At 35.7% G+C, this 22,194-nt stretch overlaps 1 long non-coding RNA gene across 1 annotated transcript in view; it reads left to right on the plus strand.

Annotated features, from left to right (window-relative positions):
• LOC134530304 (uncharacterized) overlaps positions 1-22,179 on the plus strand; it is a 43,631-nt gene extending 21,452 nt beyond the window's left edge. The window contains exon 2 of the long non-coding RNA XR_010074800.1: positions 1,230-22,179. This is a non-coding gene — a long non-coding RNA (uncharacterized LOC134530304). The remainder of the gene's footprint in view (positions 1-1,229) is intronic.
• Positions 22,180-22,194: the final 15 nt, after the last annotated feature.

The raw sequence follows: 22,194 nt of genomic DNA on the forward strand, positions 1-22,194 counted from the left end.
TGATTCTTCTTAAGCAGATATCACTCTTTCAGGTAACCGAACCAGTAACCATTATGTTAGGAAATTTTAATAATTTTTGCGATTGTATGCATGTGTTTGCTACTATTATTTTCTATGATTCATAGAACAACATGCATTGCACTATTAATAGCATGGTAAAATATAACAAATTTGGATATAACTTATTAAATTGAGGACAGTAAATATCCCACTAACTTTACTTCCTACGTAAAACAGGTAACATAACAAGGATCTATTTCCGGCGTGTGATCATTGTATCCAGTCAAACAGCAGTCAATAAGAATATTTGTTTTCATGTGGTTTGTGTATTCTAAAACTATTTTAAAGGGTCTATACGAGATAATGTAAAGGCCTGCGCATAACTCATAGTGATTGCTGATTGTGTTGGTTAGTTTTGAAATTACTGCTATTTTTTTAACATAATAAATGGTTAGGCCTGTTATATGCATTTTCTGCTTAATTGTGCACAAAAAAAGATAAACATAAATTTCACATTCTATGAAATTAAGGTTTTGAATTTTATAACCAGCTGAGCAATATGTTGAAGATATTTTTTAAAACTTTTTTAAAATCACATTAAGATAAATATATCTTATATCAGGATAATATATAAAGTAGGGCCTACAGTACCTAATATTTTTTTTATTAGTAGGTATTCACAATTTATTTCATTTTCCTATGTGGTAGGCCTACATCAAATAATCAGAATTAGGTAATTCTGAGATTTTTTTGATAATATGTGTTAATACAAATCTCATTATTACAAACTGTGAACATTTAGGTCCTTTGGGGTTTGTATTAAATAAATTTCACTATATAGGCCTATTTGACTATTTCCAGCGTAATTTTTTTCTCTCCCAAATCTAACTAAAATCTGTTGTATATGACTACACCTTCTAGCACACTTCGAGCCTGTCAATGTGAAGATCGTTTTATAATTTTATGAGCTATGCTAATACTCAGGTTATGGTGATGAAAAACTAGGCCTTTTATCATTTGTACAAACTATTGCATTACACTGGACACCTTTTTCATGTCTACTTGTTTTGTTAACTGTTGAAAAGGTTTTGTGTAAAAATTGATAATTTTCAATCATATGATTTGTTGCATTAAAAGATTTAGAAGTACTGTTTACCATTTTTTTGTTAATAATAAAAAGTGTGGTGATGTAACATATCCATTTTAATTTTGAAACTATTTGTTTACAGCAGTTCATCCACTGACAGTGCTGAACCACCAATGAAAAAACCACGTTAGTTAAGGAAAGCATACATTGGTGATTTTACTAACAGTGATGAAATAGTAAAATCACCAAGAAAAGCACAGGCTTTTATGCAAGTTGTGAAGCAGAAACTTAGTGCAACGAGAAAAAAGTTGAAAATGTCACGCCAAAAATTTGTTCTGAATGTTTACTGTTTTATTTTGAATAGTTGTATATTTAACAGTAAACTTGGTATATGGAGTTGTGGGTTTTTCTGCTTTTCATTCAGTTGCTTACATAGTTTTTCTTTAGGTGTATAAAAGGTGTTAACATGTCTCCCCACATGTTTATATACATTATGTCATACAGCATAAGATTGACATTACTTTTTTGGTGGTACACAATTTTGTGTAATTACGACAAGACCAAATTGTAAATAGAAGTTTATTAGGTAAAGTGCAAAAATGGATGCATGTCACATTCAATATTAGGTGAACAAATATGGATAATCTAAGTAAATAATTTATTTTGCACTAAAGTAGTATTGTACCATATAACAAACATTTGCGTTTGGCGAGGTATACTGACCACAAATATATTTGCTATAAAAGTTTATTTGCTGGTTCTGTTGTGCCACAGTAGAAGACATACCTGTGCTGAAAATGCACTCAACTATTTATAAAAAATTTGTAATTACTATCACTCAAAATTAGGTTTTGTTATGATGAATCCTAAATAAATAGTACATAGGTCATTGTATATTTTGTTATTCCAAAGAAGATTGTAATTTCATGTTACTTATGTAAAAGAATTAGGTCAAACTTTAATAATTCAGTAAAGAACTATTTCAGGTTGAAGTTCACTTATTGGGAGTTTGTCACTTCACAACTTTTCTTAGATTAACAACCTTGTACACCATGATGTTATTACGATTATTGTTCAAATAAACATGTATGTTTTTTTATCCAATACAATGTACAATTATCTCAGAAGCTAGCATTCAATGGCTTGGCTCTTAGGTTATGCCCTCAAAAACTCCTCCTAACTTATTATAAAACAAAATAATAAACATGTCCAAACACCTAATTGCGAAACCAATTACAGGTATCTTTAAGGAAGCACTGGTAGAAGGAGTGGTAGCCTACCTGATTGTTTAAAATTAGCTAGGGTCCTGCATCTGCATAAAAAAGGTAACCCAACAAATCCAGAAAACTATAGGCCTATTAGTATCCTACCTACAATGGCAAAAATATTTGAATGGGTTGTATATAAAATACTTATTTCATTTTTTTACCCATAACAACATATTAAATAGAAGTCAATATGGTTTCCAAAAAAATAAAAACATCAGCAGCCATTAATGAATTCATAAATAAAGTCTTAAATGCACTGGATAATAATACCTTATCATTAGGAATTTTTTGTGATTTATCCAAAGCTTTCAACTTAGTCAATCATGCAATTTTCCTAGATAAACTATATCACTATGGCATAAGAGGCACAACACACAAATTAATGGAATCATATCTGAAGGAAAGGAAACAGAGGGTAGAAATTAAAAATGTAATTGGTAAGAAATATTCAAATTGGTCAATTGTCAGAAATGGGGTGCCACAGGTCACTAAGGTCAGCTTATCCTTCTTGCAGATGATACATCAGTTATAATCACTGGGTAAAATTCAAAATCAGTACAGGAGACCAACGAAGCCATTGAACGTATGAAAAATTGGTTCTCATACAACAAACTTGCATTGAATGTCTCTAAAACTAATTATATTAAATTCAGAAATAGGACCAAAGTAAATGAAAACAAGTTTCACATAAAATTCAATGGAAACAATATAGTACAGGTTAACTCAGTAAAATTCTTAGGGGTATATATTGATAAGCAATTAAAATTTACGGAACACATAACTAATATTGCGAAAAAATTAAATTCAGCCTGCTATGTCTTGAGGTACCTTGTAGAATTAGTCGATTTAAAAACAATTAAAACTGTGTATCATGCATATTTCCATACAATCATATCATTCAATATTGAAATCTGGGGAAATGACAAACTAAATGTGACTTCGTCCGGGCCTGCGGCCCCTTTGAGCCCGATATGGCACCGCCCAAACACCACCATCTCTTTTCAAACCTCCCGCTCGTGCGTGCGTGTGTACGTGTGTTGATAGCCCGGCAAGATGGCGCTTAGCTGCAGTGCGCCGCACCCCTAATTGGTATTAATAATTATTGTAATCCTTTTATTTTCGCCCCAAAATAGTGTCACGACGGCTATGTATGTGAGTGTCTTTTGCTTAATTAAATCATGTTTTGTAATTAAATACGTGCAAGCACGAACAAGGACGCTCCCTAGCAGGCGGCGGAGGAACTAGCACGTAACTTGATTTAAACTGTTTTCTATCATATAAGTAATTATTACAGACGGTCTGGGTATGGATGTGATGTGCTAATTTTTGTAAAGAGTCTATGCTATTTTGAATAATAACCCGGGGCACGCAATAGCTAAGTTGTTACGGTAATTGTGTTCGGCGCGAAGGGCGCCATGTTGCCTGCCGCAAGCCCTTGTCTCAGCCCAGTCTCCTTCTACAGCCGGCCGAGAGCGGACGTCTCTGCAGACACCCCGAGGACATCACCGTTGTCTCACCGATAAGTAGTTCTGTTAAGTAATTTATTCAAATCGTTTTCATTATTATCGTCGGGGCCTCTCTCGGTCGGAGAGACTGCTTCATTAATAATTATTTACTCTCCGGAGTTTTTTCGGTCATCTGTGTGATAAGTAACGGCTTGAGGCGACCAAGTGCGTGGTTCGCCTCCTCACCTAATTCGATTCGTGCCTTGGGCGTTTTATAGCAGTATCAACGGATGATTGTGTAAGGGCGTGTGACGTGATTAATAAAAACAATCTTAATTGAGTCACGTATCTTTGTGTTCGGGGGGGCCACGTGGGTCTTTAACCTGGTCAGCGGCGTGTGGGACGCCCTGAGAGCCCACTGCGGTAATTAGAAGCGTGCCCGACGCTGAGAGCGGGCTCGGTCAGGAACAGGTGCTGGAGTAAACATCAGGAGGGCTAATATCTCGCCGCACACGGGCCACGTAACGCCCTGAGTTAGAGTCTCCAGCCGGGTCCACGTGCCCACTCACGTGGTGGCGCCCATTATTTTCCACCAGTATTCAAACCTTAACACCGGTACGCCCTCAAATGGAAATATATAAAAACTCCAAACAAAGCCATTTGAATAATAACTAAAGATAAAAATGTATCTAGTTGCAGAAAAAATTTTAAGAAATTAGGAATACTAACATTTACAAATGAATTCATATACAAAACATTAATTTTCTGCTATAGGCACCAAACCAAATTTAAAAGAAATAAAGATATCCATCATCATAATACTCGAGGCTGCAATAAATTGAGACCCATACAACACACCACTACTCAATTTGAGATCGGAATAGAGCACATTGGCAGAATAATATTTAATACCTTACAATGCAAAATAATGGAAATCAGCAACATAGACAAATACAAAGCTTCCATAAAAAAATACACTTGTATGCAATCCATTTTACAATTTAAAATAATTTATGGAGTATACTGCTGAAAGAGGGGAAGCATTCTGGAACAGCCAGACTCCCTTGTATAGCTACAATGACTAACAACAATATCCTAATACCCTAAATCCTGCTTAATTTTTTTATAAGAAAAAATATAGGAATTGCTTGACATGTCATGTTTATGGGTACCTACGTATAAAAAAATTATGTTATATTTGTAATTCAGATTATCTGAAAAATTGTATTACTATTTTTTTTACTTCAAATTTATGTGTATGAAAAACTATATGTGTATGTAAAACTGTGTACATGTAAAACTGTATGGATATGTAAAACTGTAAATATGTAAATGACATGTTCCATAGCCTTATGGTTTCTACCAAAAGAAGGCTCAATGTAATACAAATAAAATAAATAAATAAACTTATCATTGTCAATATTATTTGGTCTACAAACGTGTAAATTAAAACATAACAACCCTGCAAGCTTTAAGAGTTCAAAAAAAATTTTTTTTAACAAAATGGTTGAATGAAGAATGAATTCTCGCTCATAACCATTGATCTATACACAAAATAAAATTATAGTATGCAATAAACCACGCAAATTGATTTTAAACAGCTGAATTGGCTTCTCAAACTCATTTCTTTCACTACCTTCCGACAATAACATTTGTCTCACGACCGATAATATTCAATAAACGGCGCACATCTGATGTATTTCATGGAAATTATGTGTACGGATTCGACATTTAATTACTACAATGAGTAAATAAGTCGTGTATTCTTTCTTGGTAACAATAAAACTTAAAATATTATGAAATGTATGCCGCGATAACATTGCGTTATATGGGAGAACTCTGCTTAGATACCAACAGTCAGCTGATCGAGATGTTAGCCTCGGCCCGTAGTATGGCAAATATAAGAGAATCAGCAGTCTATAATATGTATGGTCTAAGCGGGAAATAACCACTTAAAGAGCTTAGGAATTGCCAACCTATAAACTAAACAGCTGTTCATTGAAGAATAGTACCTACAGCCAGCGATTTTTGTATAATATTGTTACTGATTGTTATGGACAAATTTTTTACTAGCTATGGCGCGCACGCATAGATCAAACCTGCATAAAATTTAGAATTTTGTGGTTTAGTTGAATATTTATGTTAATGCATACATTTTATAGTTAACTTTGTTTTGGGTCATATCATGTATGTGAAACTTTATTGCGTGGAAGTTGTAATTGTTTATAACAGTGATCTAACACAAACTTTTAGTAAATAATGATAATATTTGATTCATTAAATAATATCTAATTAAAACCTAAATTTTTAAACGATGGATATAACCGTACATTAAAATAATTGAGATTTTAAGGCATTTTAATCTATTGTATGTTTTTTTCTATTTAATAAAGCATATATTTTCTCACAGCAATTTCAAAATAGTATTTTTTTACGCTAGTCTCTTACAATTTAGGTAATTGAGTTTGGCATTTAAAGTTTACAGTTTTAAAGCTTTAATTTACTCGTACATATCGAAAGGTAGCAATGGAAACACGATTCCCGCGGTGAGGGATTTGTGTGCGCTCTGTAGTAATGCTGCGCTGAAAGTTGTATCCTCTTTGGAAAAGAGGAAGTACATAACCGAGCGAAACATCTAATAGGTGGTCTTTGAACCGTATTGGAGTCTTCGAACGAAATCGTCGAAATCATAATGGGGGAGGGGTTAGACTCTTCTTGCTATGATCGCTTTGGAGACGTGGTGTAGTAGACCACACTGAACACGATTCTGGGAAGATATGCAAGGGAAGGCTTTCACCACATAATTGGCATATCAAGAAAATTAAAACTACGTAAAAATTCCTCAAATTATAATACCTATTATTTCAACTACAGTCTACGAAAATATTTTGTACTAAGAACTCTGTGCTGAAAGTCGGCCTACATTGAGTAAAATATAATAAACATAATCTTTAAAAAAATAAACATTATGAAATGTCGCCTCCCGTACGCGTGTCTGCTATTAACTATGCTCCATTGTTATATTGTTTTAATTTTGAAAGCATCCTACAGACATAGTACTCCATGGAACCATATTCAAAGAACCATAAGTGAGTTACACACCTGAAATCAGGAAGCCGTGGGAAGTATTTTCCTATTAATCATTAAGTGCATTTTTAAAACATTTTATAATACGTCAGTAATTACTACGTGTGTTGTGGTGTATGCACCACTACGTAACTTTTATTTTTGATTGTTGTTTATTAAATCTGAACCAATCCCAGCAAGGCGTCGATAAGCCGGCGATGGTAAAAAAAAAAACGCCAGAACCCGTTTCTTCGGGGAGTTCACCGGACTGAACCTGCGACACTCAGCGGTGTATTTAGGCGCCAATTAAGACTTTGTGAACTTAGAAATTTTGAACAGCAACTACATGTTTTTTGTAAGCCTAGAGACGTGCAGCATCTTACAGCCAAGCATTCAACACAGGATAGGCTGGGCTGTGTTGTAGGAATGTGCGTGTATGTGTGTGACTCAACAATAGTCATAAGTAAGTTGCTATACTGGTCGTCCTACTGGTGTTCCCTATACTGGCAGCTGTTTCTACCACGGCGCACCACAGGTAACAATTCCTTCTTACGCCATTGAGGTCATAATCAATAGAAACACAGCCATCTTATTTTCCCTAACTACGATATGTGTCCAATTGACATTCTTTAAACAAGCTATTGTTCCCCAAAACTGCGATTATCTGTCTAGTTTGGCCCAGTGCTTCGATTAGATTTTGTGCCTACCAATGGGTTACTAATAGCCAGCAAAATATATAATTTAAAAAACTAGAACCCTGAGATACTATGGTAAATTAAAGACTATAAATATGTTATGATACAAACAGTTTTTGTGAGTGTGTCCGAATAAACTTCCAGATTTGAATTTGCATACGTCTGAAACAGACTACTTATCCTTGTTTTATTGAAGGCCTGAACGATAGTGTTTTATTTACAGTCTGAGCGAACCTTCTTTACACTGTTAGCTGTCAATTATCCATTGATGTTTTCTCGTCAGTCATAGGTTTTGCAATCTACCCTCTTTTTTTCGTTCTCTTCTGTTTTGGATAAATATTGTGTTTGTTTCATCTTTTCGTTTTGTCGTGTTTTTGTCTCGTTTCAACTGTTGTGCTGAATTTTTTTGAGTTCAATATTTTTGTGCTATCATCATTTGTGGGGGCTTTTTCGTTCTCATAGTCCATTTTACTTTGAATTTCTTTGTTTGGTGACCATATTCCTGTTATGGAATATTATGTGGTGTTTATATCCTGTTGACAACAGTAATTTTTTGCTTAATTTGTGTTTTTGTCTTTTGAGTTTTTTGTAGTTTTCATCTACAGACATACGTATGTGCTTAGCAATGGCGTATGTCCAAAAGCTTACATCAAGTCATGCAATCCCATTGCACAAATCTTTCAAAGATAATAAACTTCCAGACTTGAATGTTCATACGTCTGAAACAGACACCTTATCCTTGATTTATTGAAGGCCTGAACGATAGTGTTTTATTTACATCCTGAGCGAACCTTCTTTACACTGTTAGCTGTCAACTATCCATTGTTGTTTTTTCATCAGTCATAGGTTTTGCAAGCTACCCTGATAGCTTTGGTATGTGTTTACTTTGGAAAATGTATAATTCTGTAGCCATTAAAATATCTACTTTTAAAAAAAAATTGTGTTCATAGTAGATAATCATCGCTGTTTACCTCTTGAGGCTTCGTCACAAGCTATAGGTAAGTGTGTGCTGTATTTGTTAATTATTATTGCAACTGAAGTACTGTGATTCCTTCAGTATACTTATATTCCCTGCTCCATACCACGTTTCTCCATCTCACTATCAATTTTTCACTTGTCCAAACAACATTTCATGCCTTCCTTAACTTGCATCATTATGAACACTAAATAGCCTTCATTTATAATCAGCGTTCCACAGTCCAACTGCCTTCTAAAGGCCAAGAAGCTTGTGTAAATATCATTTAAACGTATGGAAATGATATCTTGAAATTGAAATGCTTGGATTAAGAGTGAAACAAAGTTTTGTCTATATATGCTGTAATCAGTCCAACTGTTTACAGTTATATTATTATTATTTTTATTATTATTGTAACATTAATTGTATATTTCATGAGCCAATATTATGTATTTAATTATTTTATTGTAAAGAGGACAACCAAAGTATAACAGATATTACACATCTGATTGCCAGAGACAACACACTTTTAACTTCAGGGTCTTCTAAGCATTATTCTTTGGAAACTTTATTCATTTGGTCTTAGTTCGATACTCTTACACGCTAACATCCAAGTTTTATTTCACTATGCAGTTTATTTGGTTTGCTGATATCGATAGCTCCTTGGTTGCTAAGGACTGAAAGTAAATAGTTCGAAGGAGGAAGGAAGAGAGACGCCATCGCCATCTTGCAGCGGGAAGACGTTTCTCGGGCTGGGGCTAACCAAAGCCTTGGTTGCCGCCCGAGGAATTGAAGATTCGCGTCATCCGCGGTCGTGTACTATCTAGAATTCTCCATTCTACAAGTTGGGAGAATAGTATCTAGACTGAATAAGTCTTAGATAGGGAGTATCGGCGACATCGAGTGCCAACTTCCGCGTCGGTCCCGTTTCGTCCCGTAGTGGTTCCGGACGACTGATGTCAGCGCCAGCTGCGATCGGCCACGACGATTGGTGAGACCGATCCAAATTAAACCAGACTTTTTAGGACGAGAGGGAAGTCGATTCTTCAGCCCGACGCCCGACCACCTCAGATATTCTGTAGTTTGCCAATTACAGCTTACAGCGTCCAGTGTTCCAGCGTAGCAGCAGACCACCTGGAGGTCCTGGGAAGAGAGCCTCAAGCCTCCGACAGCGTATAGCTAGACCCGGCATGGTATTCAATGTGTTCCAGTGACGTCATTTGCATTTAATTACCGACACCTAGGTTTGAACAGAAGTTAACATACAAAATATATTATCTTGGTTGTCCTCGCTTAATTACATGTTAACAGTAACTTCACGCCCATATTCAAGAACCCATTAAAGTCATATGTTTTCCAGCTATTATTATTTCATTTATAGCAAACGTCGGTTACTCATAAAATAGACCTGGTCAGAGGTAATGCAAATTTATACTATTCACACAACACTACCAAATTTTCCTTTTAATAATTACTCTCTGGACAGTAACACAGTGCAGTGACGTGCTAGCTGGATTATCAGTCTGGTAGTCAATCCAGTAGCAACGTTCCTGATATCCATTGCGAAGAGGGTAGGCGCCCAAAACCCCGCAAGAACACACCAGTAATTAGAGAGTGGTGAACGCAACAATAATTATTTACAATTGGTGAACACACCATATTAAGTTACAGTTGGCCACACACAGGTTAAACCACAATGCACGTAGAGAAAAGACCAAAAAGTTGCTTAAATTATCACGCATTGATATTTTTATGTGTACCATCTTAGCTCTCGGTATACGGCTTTTGGTGGGAGTAATTTCGTGAATGCGACAGAAGTCAAGGAACGGAATTGTGTAATCACGGTGCTGCCACCAGTGGTGGATGGTGCGAAATAAAGTTCACAAGAGGAAACTTTATAGTATTAACTGTTTAGTGAATTAAAACAGGATGGGCAGTATTTTAATAAAATTCCCTTGTTTAAAATCAGGTTCAAAATTGGGGTTTGGTATTTTTTTCAAGTCTTGTTCGCTTCTAACGGAGCCGTTTCATACGGGCCAATAGGAATGCGCCATATGGACGTTTTTGAACGGGCTGGCAACGATCGAAAGAATGTTGGGGACTTTTTGAAGACCGAAGGACGCTCGAAGTTAAAGCCAATATAGTTTGTTAAATAAATATAACAATTGAAAGTAAATAGGATTATGTGTATTTATGACACAAGTAGATGTGCAAAGCTACGTGTGTAGAAAATGTTTTAGGGAAATATGTGAAATTTTATTTAATTGTGGATAGAAATTGCGATTGTCGCCGATACCGTAAGTCACGCCATTGTGGCGCTTGTTAATTTCCCTAATTGTCGCCGCTATCCAAAACACACATCTGATTTTTATGACCCTATAGACAAATGAACCCTAAAGAACTTAATAGAAATTCGTGACATAATTTTTATAAACATTAATTTTTTTTAATATATTACAAACTTCATTATCTCGTCTAACCCCAGGTGTCTTGTTTTAAAAGTTATCTGCTCACCCTGAACTAGCTAGCCGGCGCATTATAGATAGACTAACCAGTTAAAATAAAACCTTCAAGTCGTGAAAATATTTGGTGACTTAAAATCTATCAGGACAAACGAACTTTTGGTTTATCTGTGTGCCCTACATACCTCCGGAAATTACGAATTTAAGGATGATCTGTTAAGCTAATCTATCACTGCCACAGTTTTTATTCTGAAATTCAAACTGCCTGATTTTTTTTAGTAAAGTTGAATTTATTTATGTGGGATATTTGTCTAACAGTGAGGGATAAAGTTATTAAAAATATTTGCAGTTTTCCAAACAACATAACTACATAGTGTGTTTTTATTTGTCTACTGCCATTATTGTCCCATGTTTTTATGTGGTTTAAAATTGATTGTCACCAATACCTCATTTGAAAGTCATAATAAAATGATATAGTCCAATAACAATGTAAAACTAGACCTTCTAGATCGAGAGCACGTTTTATAATCAGTGGTTTTCCCAAAGTTTCGGGTGTCGCGTTGCAGCCATTTGCAAAGGTGGTTCACACAATCATATAGTCGATTGGCAGTTGACAACCGGCCTTTGTAGATGGCTGCAACAAGGCACGTATAAATGTTTGATAATCCATTGATTTACATGGGTGTGACCTCAATACAGAGGCATTTAAAACCAGGTGTTTATATCACCCGTATTTTGACCAAAGAGTATTTTCATGCAGAGATTCCATGATAATAGCTGGCTTCGGCTATAAAACCTTTTGAGCAACGACTCAACGCTGACTTAAGAAAGCAAGTAGTAAATTATGTACGTTGTTGTTTATTGCAACGTCACCTTGCAGGCATGGAACTGTGCAGTAAATCGACAACCAAGTGTTGAATTGACGCACTTGCTGTACGTAGGGATCCTCACCTCGTTGTCCATAAGCGCCTCCCTCCTGTCCTCCGCCGACACGCCTTTTAGTCCAGTCAAATTAGGCGTAAGGGTAGACATTTAAAATAACAAACCAGGACCACTGGGAAAATGTCGAGGACACCTTCCTTTGCGTCCATACAAAAATCCCAAAAAATCCGGTAGCGGGTTTTCCGCCATTTTGAAAAATACTGTCACCATTTTGAATTTTCACATATATTTACTAAAAAAATCGTAGCCACTAAACGGTTTCACTTTTCGGGATGTTTTTTTTTCCTACATACTTCCTATAAATTTATCTTTCCATCAATGTTACTATACACATAATTTCTTTACCTGATGTTTGCGTTTCGTTGTTTAAAGTATTGCCGTTAATCGTTGTTTTTACTTTAGGCTGAAAAACTTAAGAATTTACACCAAAACGGTAGATCGCATTCAAAAACGTTTCAAACAAAAGTTGTAGAGCATAAAAAACCTATCGAAAACACTTTTAACATATAACATACGGAAATAATTAGCCTTGTAGAAAGTGTTTATCTGCGCGGTGGCGTTAGCTTACAAGGGAAGTAAATACACAACATATTGCAGCAGAAATTTTATCCTAAATTTTAAACATTAAAGCGTTTTTCTTTATAAAATGTTATCGTAATCCCCATTAACTATAATTATGAAACTTGTTTGTGGCACTTTGCATGTAATTTTTTAACCCGAACTATTTCTTTTGCCTTATACCTGGACAAAAAAAATTATTCTCAAATAATTATTTGTTTCAATCTATAAAATGTTTTTTATAATATATAATGTTTATTTTAAAATCTCTTCTGCTCTTTTGGTTTCAGTGAACAAATGAGCAAAACAAATGGAGTGTTGCTTTCTGCGCCCCTGTCTTCGCCCAGATGGCGAAACTGTTCAGCTTACAAAAAAAGGCCTGAACACTATTATAGAAATAAGCAAGTTAAGGAAAGATGGTCTAGATCGTGAACTTGTAGGCTCTGAGGGATTAATTGTACATGTAGAGTGTAGAAAAAACTACACTAGGAAAAGAACTGCTGCACAAACGTCCACTACACCTAAGATAACTCGCACAAATATACCATCATTCAACTTTAAAAGTCAGTTGATACCTCAAACCTACGTAATCCTGGAAAAGAAGAGTGGAGTGTAGTATCTACACTGCACATTGTAGACTCTATTCGGCATATGGTAGAGAATAGAGGAGATTGTGACTGGGCTAAAGATGTGCTCATTAGACTAGCAGGGCTTATAGATCTTGTTGCTGAAGAAGGTCGGTATCATCGGCATTGCTATCAGCGCTTCAATGTGTGTGGATCTTCAAAGCCCGGAACAGTACAGAAGAGTGGGAGACAACCTGATAAACTACGTGAGGAAGCATTCCGAGGTTTATGTCAATTTATCGAAGAAAATGAGGATTGTCAATTCACAATCAGCGAGCTTGTAGAAAATTTGGCTGAAATAAGTTCGGATACGCAACCATACAGCGAGAATCATTTGAAACGGAAACTTTCCGAACATTATGGTGAAAATATAAATATAACACACTTGCCAGGCAAACAAAGTGTTGTTTGTTTTTCGGATGTTATAAGTAAAACAATTACAGATAAATTGTACACCGAAAGAAGAACTGACGAAAAAGAAGAAGAAAAAAGGATAGTTGTAGCTGCAGCCCACTTGATAAGACAAGAAATTCTTTCCCGTCCTTACGAACATGACTTTTTTCCGACTGTAGAAGAAATGAAGACAGGTAATACAGAGCTGGTAGGCGGATTACTGAAGCTATTTGCAAGTACAGTTTTGGCTCCAAAAAAAAATAACAAAAGGATTCAGTCAAAATGGAAAGGAAAAAATTGTGTCTTCAGCATCAGATTATTGCTGCACTTCGACCTAGGTCATTTACTTCACCTCTGCAAGTAGGTCTGGGTGTTTACCTGCACAGGAAATTTGGATCTAAAAATCTTGTTGATCTGTTGTCAAACCTCGGTATTTGCTCATCTTACAGTGAAGTGGTTAGGTATGAGTCCTCCGTCGCTACTAATGGACAAGCCACTGTAGATGACCATGCATATATACAGTTTGTGTATGATAATGCCGATCACAATGTGCAGACTCTTGATGGTCATCGAACTTTCCACGCAATGGGTGGCATTAAGTGTGTAACGCCTGCAACAGCTGTTAAAACAGAAAAAAAAAGGTATCTAGAAAAGGTGTTATTTCAGCAGCTAGCACAAGTTCTTTAGGATTAAGTAAAATATCATTCTACAAACAGCCTAGCAGATCTGGTTATAGTAATATAATAGTGCAAGATGTTATGGAACTTCAATTTAAACCAAAAAGTGCTGAGATTGCCCAGCAACTTGATTATTTATGGATGTCAGGAACATGGCTAGATATTTTGCCTCGTTGTAACTGGTCGGGCTTTATGGAGCGAGTTTGTCAAAATGAAGAATTTGAAATATCAGCTGTTATACCATTGCCATTTTTTTATATGGATCCAGGGAATCTTTCTACAATATATTCATCACTACTACAAGCAGCAGAAGAAGGAATCAAACGTGGTCAATCGAATGTGATAGTGACATATGACCAGTCACTTTTTGCTAAAGCTATTGAAATGGTTTTAGCATAATCTCCAGAAAGTCCACTGAATTGTGTTGTCGTACGTCTCGGTGGATTTCACCTTCTGCTCTCGTACATGGGATCTATGGGTCATATAATGAGTGGAAGTGGATTAGAAAATCTATGGCAGATAGTACATGCCAAGAATAGTGAAGTGCACATGCTAAGTGGACGAGCATACTCAAGAGCGTTTCGTGCTCATTTATTGACCCTACAAGCTTTAACTACTCTCATCCTTAAGAAGACTGTCGGAGATACGGCCTTTCTTGAATGTTTGCGACAGTGTTACACTTTAATGTTCAACAAACCTTCAAATCTCCAAAATATTTTTGAAGGCCAGTCTCTACAGAAGCTAACTGAACTTCTATTGGAGGAAATGAAGAATGTCGAAACAAATGGTGGGCGCACTGCCAAATTATGGACTCAGTACATGGATATGGTCAACATTATGTGTTTGTTTATCCGAGCTGAGCGTTGTGGTGACTGGCAGCTGCATCTTTATGCTATTCAACAGATGCTACCATACTTTCATTCTGCTGGCCACTTCAACTATGCCAAATCTGCTCATGTATACCTTCAAGAAATGATTCAGCTTGAAGATAAAATGAATCCAGATGAATTTCAGAAGTTCACCAAACAATGATTTTTCACTATTCGCCGATTAAGCAAATTCTGGTCGGGTTTATGGTCTGATATGACCATTGAACAGGTACTAATGCGATCAATGAAGAGTACTGGAGGTCTCACGCATGGCCGCGGAATTTCATCATCCACTCTTGCAAAATGGATCCATGCAGCACCTAATACATCGAGAGTTGTGGATGCTGTAGAAGAAATTGGTGGAGTTTGGATCGAATCCTCAGAACAGCACACTGATCTCAGGTTATCAAGACAAGATAGAGATAGATCTGACATTCAGTCTTTCATAAATTGGCTTCATGAACACAATCCCTTTCAAAGACTCTCAGATGACCTAACTTATCTTTCCAGTGGGGTGATTGGAGACAAATATTTAAACTGTGACAAAGCTTGAGAAGTTGGCCAATCAAATCTTAAGAACACTGTAGGCAAATGTTTTTCTGAAGTTCACTACCGACGCACAGACAAGGTGAAGTGTTTAGACAATGCAAGTAAAGCTGTAAGAGTACACAATGAAGAAATTGTGATCAACCCAAACCAACTTTTCCACAGAATGCTGTGCCTTGTAAGAAGTGATGAAGAGCTGGCATCCTTCTTAGCATACGAACTGGCTGCTCATCCACCATCGTTGTTTGATGATGTATCTATTCTTAAGGGCACGAAGTCGTCTCTTGTACATGTCCTTGATGAATTGTCGTCAAATCAGTTGTCTCTTCCAGATAATTCAGTATATACAATTGATGGTGGCCATTAACTGCACAAAGTTGTTTGGCTTCGTCCAGCAACATTCAAGCAGATATGTCAGCAGTATGTTAAATATGTTGAGGACCATTATGTTCACTGTTACATCGTATTCGACGGATATCAAGCAGGGCCCAGCACAAAAGATGTTGAGCATTTACGCAGACAAAAAAATAGAAATTCAGTAAAAGTAAGTGTCGAAGACAATATTCATGTGCAGTGTTCACAACAAGACTTTCTGTCAAACAAGACTAACAAATATGGATTCATCAAACTTATGAAAAACCATCTCCAAAAAGCTGGGTGTAATGTTTATGAAGCAGATGGAAATGCAGATACGGCTATTGTTACCAAAGCCACAGAGTTAGCATTGTCAGGTCCATCTGTGCTTGTTGGAGAAGATACTGATCTGCTAGTCTTGTTGATCACGCATGCAACAGCTGACACACATATGTTGATACCTGGTACGAAAACAAAACCAGATCGCATATATAGCAGTCAGAAGCTGCAAGCCAGTTTAGGGAACATGAAGAAATACATGTTGTTCCTTCATGCATTTACAGGGTGCGATACCACTTCTGCTCCTTTCAACAAAGGGAAAAATAATGCATACAAACTGCTTTTTGATAATGATTTGCTTCAAAGTCAAATTGAAATCTTTAATAGTTCATCATCATCCAAAGATTCAGTTGCAGATGCCGGAGAGAAATTTTTTCTAGCAATGTATGGCGCTAAGGGACAATCTGATCTTGACACAGCAAGACATCACCTTTACCTTAAGACTGTGGGCAAGCAGCAAGTCAGTGGTAGCTTTAACTTAGCAAAACTCCCTCCCACAACGGAAGCAGCACGCCAGCATTCCCTACGCGTTTATTTACAAGTGCAGCAGTGGAAACATGTGGATCTTTCGCCCACAGTTCCAGTTCCAACACTACAAAAACCTGCTCTAGACAACCTCATGAAACTTGTAATGTGCAACTGCAAAATTTCATGTGGAAAAAACTGTGAGTGCAAACGAAGTGGACTTGAATGTTCTGGTATGTGTGGTCAATGTTCTGGATATGGCTGTAGCAATAGTCCTTTTATAAGCACCAACTGTGAATTTGGTGAAGAAGAAGTTTCTGACATTGATGTGCAAAGTGCATTAAATTAATAATTTCCTTTCTGTTGATTCAAATTTGATAGGTCAAAATTGAGTGTCTTAATTTTCTTTGTTTTGATAAGTTTAATTTCAAGTTCTTCGATTCTGATAATAAGGAATCATGTTTACCATTCAGTATATAATTGTTTGTTAATTCCTTAATATTTATATGAAATTTAATTCCGAGAAAACACCTGCAAAAAAACATTTATATAAACCACAAAATATGTCAGTCTTGAAGGATGCAATGACTTTTAAACAATTGTGACAATTTCAATATGTTGTACAAATTGACTTTCATAAAATTGTTTGGTGACCATTTGCATTTACACAAATTAACATGTCGACAGCATTCATTAACATTTTGTTTTAATGCTTAATAGTATTTACTATTTATTAATAAGACTTGCAGTGTATTTATGTAAATAACAGAAAACATGCTGACCAGTAAAATATATGGTTTACAGATGGAACTGGACAAATTATATTGACGTTAAAACTGTATTTTCTGTGGTACAGTGGAAATAAATAAAAATTATAGATTTTGAAATAAATTAAAAATAAATCAGTTCACGAGTTTTATATCTCACAACATAAAAATGTATTTCCGAGAATATTATTGGTTATTAAAAAAAGAGAGGGCAGAGTTCGACAAAAATAATTTTATACTACTTTATTGACGAGACATAGGATAACATTGCATGAAGAAATACACTTTGAGGTTTCAAATTTAGGGTAAAAATTCTGCTGCAATATGCTGTGTATTTAATTTCCTTGTAAGCTAACGCCACCGCGCAAAGAAACACTTTCTAAAAGGCTAATTATTTGCGTATGTTATATATTAAAATTGTTTTCGATGGGTTTTTCTATGCTCTACAACTTTTGTTTGAAACGTTTTTAAATGCGATCTACCGTTTTGATGTAAATTCTTAAGTTTTTCAGCCTAAAGTAAAAACAACGATTAACGACAATACTTTAAACAACGAAACGAAAACATCAGTTAAAGAAATTATGTGTATAGTAACATTTATGGAAAGATAAATTTATAGGAAGTATGTAGAAAAAAACATCCCGAAAAGTGAAACCGTTTAGTGGCTACGATTTTTTTAGTAAATATATGTGAAAATTCAAAATGGTGACAGTATTTTTCAAAATGGCGGAAAACCCGCAACTGGATTTTTTTTTTTTTGGGATTTTTGTACAGACGCAGAGGAAGGTGTCCTCGACATTTTCCCAGTAGTCCCGGTTTGTTATTTTTAATGTCCGGGTTTGCCTTAATTTATGCCTAATTTGATTGGACTATTTCTTCAGTCGTATCAGCACGTACACGGTCCTGGCGGCAGGTCAGCATCGCAGGATCTTCTCTATGACGAGCTTGCCCAGGAATCCTGTCCCGCCCGTCACCAGCACCCCGCAGTCCCGGTAGAAGTCCTGGACACGTGTTAGGCGGCGAGGCATTGCATCCAGTGGAGTTCGCTGAAGTTAGCCGTTCCTACCGTCGCATCGGTTTTTCTTTCCCCGTCATATTTGCAAACAAACAAGTTCCCCAGACAGTTGTGATTTCCTAGGTGTATGCTCGGAAATGACTCAATGTGAAATATTATGTTTAATTCATTACCTAACCTTCCTGTTTGCTTGATTCTCAAATTGGTTCATTGTTTCTTCAACAGTATTTGTACTCAATTTTTTTTTTCAATTCAATTCAATTCAATGTGTGTAGCAGAACAATAGAAGCTACGGAAATAGGTGGGAATGGTGTTAGCACTATCGTCGCTGAATTGCTGATTGGGTTGAGGCCCCCAGTTATAAGCAACTTATGCTAATCAGGATAATTAATATTCTATTCCCTGCACGATCAGAATCTATTTTTGTATGTCTTTCAATAAGATCACTAACAAAAAAAACTTTGCTACGTTAAATATTCTCTCTAAATAAGTAAATTGACTTCTTGACACAGAAAATTCACCTAACTACAGAATAAAAGGTATAATTGAAACCGAGATTTTCGCCAGATTATAATGATGACAGCAGTATATAAAAGGGGCTGCGGGTGGACCGGCTCATGGCTCCTAACAAAAAAAAAACCTGCACACACCTCCACAGCCTGAAGCCTGTGCCTGTTAAACATGGTATCCAGAAACTCTGTCAAGAAGAGGAGGACTATGTCAGTAAAGGTTCTGGCTATTCTCTGTCTAGTAAATTTCGATTGGAGCTAAGAATTAGTCAATTCACGCCTATGTAGACCTAAATGTTTATAAGATTGTTAGCTTTCGCAATTGTTCCTGTCGTATAATAGAAATTATGTAATAATTTTAATGTATGTAAAAGAACTTGCGGTGTTTTATTTCTCGAACCTGACACTTTTCTGGTATTTTTAATTAAATTTATTTTAGCTGGCGGTCGTAATGGCATAATTTATTATTACTGAGGTGCCCACACATCCGGAAATTTGGGCGCCATCTTGGAAATTCGTGATAATCAACCTAAAAATTCAGGTAAAAGTTCGAAATTCATTAAACGAATTTGCAATCATTGTACTGGTTAATTAGATCGACTAAGGTCCTTGGTACGATCCTGGACGTTATAAAATTAATTTAATATAACATCAATTTAGCATAATAGTGACAGGTTCGAGAAATAAAACACCACAATTTATTGTACAAACGTAATATTTATTACTTAATTTCTATTTCATTAAAATCGGATAATAAATAAAGATTTTCAAGATGGCGGTCGTAACGGAAATTGCAACGGTGACGTCATTATTAAAATTGGCGGTCATAATCCTAGATGACGTCAGAGGCTTATCACAGGCTTTAGACATAAATGCTTAAGCCTCTTTTAGGACATTGTGTTCTTTCTAAGGCAAAATGACTTTTGAGGTTTTTCGAAATCCTAATTTTTGAACTGTGGAATTTTTTGGGATTTTTTGACGGAAATTTTTTCAAAAAAAAAAAAGAAGGTTTTAGCGAATTTTGAGGAAATTTTGGCTAATTTTGGCGATTTTTGGCTAAATTTTAGTTAATTTTGACTAATTTTGAAGGTCATGGTCAATGTCAAAGGTTATCCAATATGGCCGCCATCACTTCACAAATCCAACATGGCGGACCGGCTCACAGCTCCACCCAAAAAAAAAAACCTGTACACACATCTCCACAGCCTGAAGTCTGTGCCCGCACCCCCTTATATACTACTGATGACCCTCAATGATTCACGAGGTTAATAGCATGCTCCATAGAAAAATAAAATAAATTAATAGTTACAGAAATGTTTTAATGGTTTTTTTTTAATTTTTTTTCTTTGAGTACTTAAATAATAATATATTCATTCAGGAAAAATAATAACGATTATATTATTTTGTTACTGCTCATTCGTCACGTATCCTCACTTGAAACTAATTTGTATCTAAGGAAATTTTGTTGATGAGCAAAAGGCGAGTGCAATAGATATCAGGTTATTAAAAAGATTTTAGTAGAATATAAATGTTCCTCCGGGGACTGGGTCCTTGGTGCGGAGTCGGAGCCGACCGCCATCTTGAATGATATCACAATTATACTTTTTGTGACAGTCTCCATATTGGATTATGACGTTCACGGAAGCCATACAGGTGTCAATTTTCCTCAAAAAGACTCAAAATTATTCATAACTCCTAAAAAAAATTCCCCATATCGAAAGAAAAAATTCCTGTTAAAAGAGAAAATTTCTCGTTTTATTTAACAAAACTTCAAAAAAAAATTCCAAGTTCGAAATGCTTTAAAATTGTTGCCTTTAAAGGAACAAAATATCCCCATAGATGCTTATAATCCCTATTGACAAGCCTTCAATAAACCTCTAGAGAGGAGCCTTGACCTTGACCTTAACCTAAACCATAAACTTGATATTCTTTAATGTTTCACCAAAATATTTCGAAAAAAATTCCTAAAAATACACAATTAATTGCTTACTTCAAATAATATTTAGTTACTTAATCCATTCGGTTCTCGTTTCGATTACTGGTGAAAGTAAACATTTATTTTTTTTTTAATTGAAAAAACTTAATTACAATTAAAGTAAAATTTTAAAATCTTTCTTACGTCACACCCGACATATTGGATTCTAGAACGTTGCTCTTTTCATTACAGCTGCCAACTTTATATTTTTTTAGGGTAGAAAATCGGGAATAATTTTAAAAATCATGAAAAATATCATTCGATAAAATTTTAATTTAAAAAGCACTAACGCCATGGGGTCCTCGGTTGAATCTCGATGAGGTTATTAGATTAAAAATGGCGATGGATCCTTTCTCCTCGGAAGCCACAGGCAGACTGACCTCCTACCACCATTAATGCAAAGTAATACATAACATCAGCCAGTATGGCGTCATAGTAGCTATCTTAGGACCACCATATTGTTGTCGTTTGGTGGAGGTCGTGATCCCATTTTTGTTTGCTAGAGTGCGCTGCCTCCATAATATATAACCGATAGAATGCACTAGTATATAATAACGTGGTACCTGCCATCTTTTCAGCCGTCTGAACCGCCATCTTGGAAAGTCATAATAATTACCCTAGAAATTCGGAAAAGGATTCTAAAAATCATCAAAAATTCGCTTACTAAAATAATGTATAGCTTGATTAATTAGAGTACCTACTTGTTTCGATTTGTGTTCAGTGCAAAAAAGCTAATTTAATTAAAATACCAAAAATAGCAGGTTCAAGAAATAAAACAACAAAATTACAAACAGAAAATTTATTACAGGAACACTTGAAAAAGTCAGCAATCTTACAAACACTTAGTTATGCATTAGCTTGAACCGACTAATTCTCAGCTCCAATCGGTTTTCTGAAGACACAGACGAGACAGATCCTTTACTGGCCTAGTCTTCATCTTCCTGACAGAGTTTCTCGATGCCATGTTTAACAGACTGATTTACATCGTCAGAACTGTAAATTAGAGTATTCATTGAAAGCGCAATTCTTCACTTCGTCCTCAAACGGATACGGTTTACCATATACACAGTTCAGCCACAAGTTATATTTTTAAGGTCCGTACATTACGACTACATCAGTAAGCTGATTGATAATCTGCTTGATCTCGTCAAAAAAAAAAGTAAAAATGTATTTAGATAATA

This window comes from Bacillus rossius, chromosome 3, assembly GCF_032445375.1.
Source record: "Bacillus rossius redtenbacheri isolate Brsri chromosome 3, Brsri_v3, whole genome shotgun sequence".
NCBI lineage: Eukaryota > Metazoa > Arthropoda > Insecta > Phasmatodea > Bacillidae > Bacillus > Bacillus rossius.